We start from the raw sequence: 6,000 nt of genomic DNA, 5'->3' as shown, positions 1-6,000 counted from the left end.
TTTGCCTCCTCCTGCTGGCCACTAAGAGAACAATCTAAATTAGGAAGAAAAATAGTTTGTCAATTGCTAATCATCTACCTCAAAAAAAATGACAAATTTAGACATGCATGTGGGTGGTTAAAAAATACTTCACACAGCTCACAAGGGTTTCACTGGGAAAAGGAAGTCTCCCTCTTCCCCCAATCCCCACAGCACCCTCCTCATGCGTCCTTCCAGGGAAGAATTTCACACGTGCAGGTGAGAGCATGCCAGACACACTGTTCCGTGCCTTGGTTTTATTCTCTTAATAATGTAGCTTAGAAAGTGTTCTGTATCAGTGAAACCCTTTTCTCTATAAAGGTGGGATGTATTCTACCTTCAACATTTTCAATCCCCTGCTGGTGGACACTTAGGTTGTTTCTAATCTTTGGTTCTCCTCTCCCTCCTCCTCCTCCTCCTCCTCCTTTTAAACCACAGCATCTCGCTTCATCACTCAGGCTGGAGTGCAGTGGTGAGATCATAGCCCACTGCAGCCTCAAACTCCTAGGTTCAAGCAATCAGCCCTCCTCAGCCAGGTGCTAATCTTTGGCCTTTACGAACAAAATCCAGCGATCATCCTTGAATGTGGTCCTTTGCAAAAGTGGGTCATGATTTCTGGAGATAACTCAGCACTGATTTTGCACATACACTATCACTTTAACCAAACGGCAGCTCCTGAAGAAGACATTACGATCCCCATTTGACAGAGGAACAAACCGAGACTCAGAGAAATTAGGTAGTTCACTCAAGGTTGCCCAAGAGATAAGAATTGGAGGGCAGGGTTGGTGGCCCATCAGCACCTTTGTGTGAATTAGAAAAAGACACAGCCCCATCCTAGGGTGAGGGATTTGGCAGATGGGAGTGGGCTGGATTTCAGGACCTGCTTGAACCCTTGGCCAGGTGCTATGTGCAGTGGACAACCTGCCCAATCCTTCACAGTGGCCTCGTGGGGCTCCTGCGTTGTCACCTGACAGTGAATTGTGTGTTCAGGTTTAGGAGATCGAAGAGAAAGCGACGAATACGAATGGGATAAAGACCAAGTATTTGCTTTCATTCATTCCATTCATTGGACCACCATCTACTGAGTCACAACTGTGAGCAGGGCCCAGGGATACATTGAGAAGCAAGCAGACATGGCCCCTGACCTACCCCAACTTGAATCCCAGCAGAAAAATAGACCCGCAGCAAAAGGCAGCCCAAAGGGAAAGGTGTTTCATGGAGACAGAGGAGAGGACCACAGGCTGGGAGTCAAGGGACAAAGTTCTGGGGCTACACTGGTTCTGTGACTTTGGGCAAGTCTTTGCTCCACTCTGGGCCCGAGTTAGACTTGAACCAGCACCTTCCTGCAACTGCAGGCTGCAAAACAGAACAGAAAATATCAGTGTGCCTGGCATGTAGTAAGGGCATTGCCGCATAAGACTTGATTTATGCTGCCATATGTATATGTGTGCATGGGTCTCAGTCAGAGGTGGATTTACCATGAAGCTAACAAAGCTTAAATTCCAGGGCTGCTCACCTGTTTTAGGAAGGGCCCTAGCAACGTGTTCATATGGTCTTAACGTTATGCAATTTGCAAAAGTAAGAGATTTAGGCTGGGTATGGTGGGCCACGCCTGTAATCCCAGCATTTTGGGAGGCTGAGGTGGGAGGATCGCTTGAAGCCAGGAGTGACAGACCAGCCTGGGCAACAAAGCAAGACCCCATCTCTACCAAAAAAAAAAAAAAAGGAAAGAAAGAAAAGTAAGAGATTTAAATCACGATCAGTTAGAGCTGCTGCTGTCTCTTTCCACTGACTTGCTCTCTGTCACACTTCCCCTTGCGAAGGGGATACGAGGGTGGCCATAAGGATTTTTGAGAGCCAACAGACAGGAGGCTGAGTTGGCTGTACATTCAGTTGGAATTCAGTGAGTTATAGTTATAAGGTTCTCAGGCACTTCTGAGAATAGTTAAGGTGATTGCTAGCAATCTAGCTATCCTAGTATAAGAATGGCTTCCAGAAATATTCCTACCATCTGACTCACCTGGTATCCTGGCATAAAGGTATAGGGAGGGACAGGGGTCACAATATACATTCCAGACACCTGTCACAGGAAGAATGTGGTCAGTGGAGGAGAAACAAGGTCTGCATTGTATGGAACCAGAAGCTAGTCTGTGGAAATTCTTCCAATTATCAGAGGTGTTAAATTAGAAATGGGAGATTCAGCTCCCACTGATACATAGTTACAGCAGAACTCCATGCTTACTGGGAATATAGTTAATAGCACAGCATATGTGGTTACAAACGCACCACGCAAGGTTTTATTTTTGTTAGAAATCATATGCAATGGAATTTATCAGAACTCCTCTGCTGTAGAGCGCAAACCTGCAGCCGTACTGCAAATAGCAAATGTTTTACATACCATGTTTTACATACGACACATGGGGCTGTGTCTCAGCACATGACACATTACCAATAACAGATTATGAAGCTGAGAAAAACTTTCCCAAAATAAAAAAGTAAAAAACATTTTTAACCATGCTACGAGGCTGACTTTTCTCTTTATAGAAAATATAAGAAAATCATTGCTGTATCACAAGCACGTAGCCGGAAATTGTAGAAAAAATGTAGTTTCATGGCATGTCAGGTACTTAATTAAAAATATTTTATTGTTCTGATTTAACGATTATGGTATTTGTCAGCTTTTCAAAGTTTTAATTTATGGGAATTTATTTCTCTCCCTAAATAAATATATAATTTTGCATCAGTAATTTTATATTCTTTTTTTAAGAGCTCCCCAAATTTCTTACAAATTTCAGGCTCCACAAAACCTAAGATCACTCAGTCCTGATGTAAAATGTATTTCTTACATTGGGTATCTGTCAAAAAATATTGAAAAGTTCTGGACTAAATAGATGATCTCAAAGATTCTCCAGAATTCTCTCTGTGGGAACTGCATTCTGTTCCCCCTCCCCCCAGCAGCTGAGACTCTAACAGAAAGACAAGGAAGTCCTTCCTTGGAGCTCATCCAAGTCTTTCATGCTGTCCTTGAAGTCCTCGTCCTGCAGGAAGGCAGGGAGACAAAATGCCAGTGTGCAGAGTTGGGTTGGGGGGCAGGGACAGGTGAAGACAAGTGTTTTGAAGGTTTATACTTTGAGGGAAGAGAAAGGAACAGGGTAGGACCAAAGCCCTAAAGCTAGGGAATGGAATTCAGGGCCTCTCCCAATACAACAATCGTAGTCACCATTTGGAGATTTCTTTGTTTAGAATTTATCAAGTGCCTACTGCATGCTAGATGATCTACATGTCATTTCTTTTTATTTATCATTATTATTATTATTTTTTTGAGACAGGGTCTATCTCTGTCACCCAGGCTGGAGTGCAGTGGCACGACATAGCTCCCTGCAGCCTTGAACTCCTGTACTCAAGCGATCCTCCTGCCTCAGTTTCCCAAAGTACTGGGAATTACAGGCATGGGCCACCAGGACCAGCCTCTACATGTTATTAGTATGTCTAATCCTCCAGCAACCAAGGTCGGAGAGGTGAAGTGACTTGCCTCATCCTTCCCTCCAGCCTTGTCCTGCTTCCCGGGTTCCTAAAAAATTTTATTTAACACAAACCATCTCCCTCCACCCACCCCTGGGGAGGAAATGCCTCCTCATTCTTCAGTTCCCAGCTCACAAGCAGCTCCTGTCTCTCACCCCTCAGGATAATTGGTCTCGCTCTCCTCCGCAGCACCTTGAATAAACCCATACAGGCTTGCTACAGCTCTGCGGGTTTGCAGCTGCCTGGTTGGTGGCCTTCCTGGCACAATCCGATCTGAAATTATAGTGTTCATTTAAGTGCCTATCAGTTTAGTAGGATGTAAATTCTACCAGGGCAGTGCCTTGCCTCATCCCACCCCCCAACACACACCTGCCTCAGGACTTGGCACAACATGGGTGCTCCATAATTATTTGCTTTCATATCTGACCACTACCTCAAAGTTAAACTGTAACTTTAAGTCTCAGAGCACAGGGATGAAGGGCAAGTCTCTATCCCTCAGCCAATCAATGGGGCAATATTTGCATACTGTCTTCCCATTGGTGAAATCTAGGGTCTCTAGTTTCCTTCTGGCCTGTGAGGTGAGAGTCAGTATGGACTTCTGTCCACACCCTTGTCATTCATATCTTCCTACTGGATGAAAAGGGATGGGAATGTGGGAAAGGGGGTCACTCAAACTGTTCACTCCCCAGCTCCTCTGTCCCCCACCTGAATTGGCACACAATTCAGTCACCAGCAAATGCAACCCCACCTGTTACACCTGAGCACCCAGAGTTGGGAAAGGCTGATGTTATGAAAAGCTGGGGCAGAGGAGGCCGGGGACCAGGCTCCCACTAGGCTGCAGAGACCACCGTCCACACTATGTAGTCAGACCTGGCAGTGAGTCTGCGTCACCCTAGACGAGCTCATCTAAGATCCAAGGTCCTTGGGGAGCCAGAACAGGGCTTGGGAGCAACTGGGGGAACGGAGCACCAGGCAAGGCTCTCTAACTTGGGGTGGCACATTGGGTGGGGGGGGTGGCACACCCCCAAGAGTCTCTTGAAGAGAGGTTTTTTTTTGGTTTTGGTTTTTGGTTTTTTGAGACATGGTCTTGCTCTGTTGCCCAGGCTAGAGTGCAGTGGTGGCATCATAGCTCACTGCAACCTCCAACTCCTGGCTTCAAGCAGTCCTTCTGCTTCAGTCTCCTAGAGTGCTAGGATTACAGGCCTTGAGCCACCACTGAGCCTACATTCTTAACTAGCTCCCCAGGGGATTGTGACACAGGTGGTCACCTCACGGAAAACCCGCAGGGTAGACCCAGTGGCACCTTGGAAATCAAGCAGAACTTGGTCCCAGCTCCCCATTGTGGCCTCAGGCAAGGTTTTCTGTAACCCGTGGCCCTCGGTTTCCTCCTCTGTAACATGGGGAGACATACCTACCTCAGAGGACTGGTGCGATATATATGAGAAAGTCATGGCTCACAGCAGAGGAGTCAATAAATGGCAGCAAAAGATCTCTATTATGGAATCAGAGCAAGGGCAGTGAAATGAACTGTCACAGGGAGATTCTCACCTACCCCCCAGTTGCCCAAGACATGCAAAAGCCCAGTGAACAAGCCTATTATTTCTCTAGTGGCCACCCCACCCACCCACGAAATGGCCCAGTTTCCTTTGGAGAAAATCTTATTTTTGCTGTCCTATTATTTCAGGCAATCCAGATTTTCTAGGAAAAGTGTAATTGCAAACAACCAATTATATCATTTTCTGCAACACAGGCATTTATATTTGCACTGAATTTATATTTCCTTCCATCTAAAAGGTCATTCTTTTCCATAAAGATAATTTATTAAATGTACAAGGAACCAGAGTTGAATTTTAATATTTTGTGAGCCTTTTATTGTGTAAATTCATAAACCATGGCAACGATCTTGCTTATACCACGCGGCCTAGTTCTGATTCAGAAAATATGAGGCCCCTTCCTGTCCCCTGCACACCTACGTAAGGACTTGAATGCATATGATTAAAGGGCTCTCCCATCTTTCTGCCACCTGCTCTCTCCTCGGTCAGCAGCGGCACCTAGAACCCTGGTTCCCAGGTCAAGTGTGGATGCTTCCTACCACACCTCCTACCCTGACCCCCCCGCATAGTCACAGCTCCTAAGTCTCCTTCGCCAAGCCCTGCTCCCCAGAAGTCACTGCGGGGAACAGGCTAGAGCCTTTGTTACTAGCACAGCCTGGCTCACCCCTCCCCAAGCCCAACTTGGGGTGCACTGTTGGGCACATTAATTTATTCAATGCTTATTTATTTATTTAGCCTGGGCTAGAGTGCAGTGGCATCATCGTAGCTCACTGCAACCTCAAACTCCTGGGCTCAAGTGATCCTCCTGCCTCAGCCTCCCAGGTAGCTGGGACTACAAGTGCATGCCACAGCGCCCACATAATTTTTCTATTTTTTGGAGAAACGGGGTCTCACTATGTCGCTCAGG

Source organism: Propithecus coquereli, unplaced genomic scaffold, assembly GCF_000956105.1.
Source record: "Propithecus coquereli isolate 6110/MARCELLA unplaced genomic scaffold, Pcoq_1.0 Scaffold126, whole genome shotgun sequence".
NCBI lineage: Eukaryota > Metazoa > Chordata > Mammalia > Primates > Indriidae > Propithecus > Propithecus coquereli.
Note: the sequence above shows the minus strand (reverse complement) of the source record.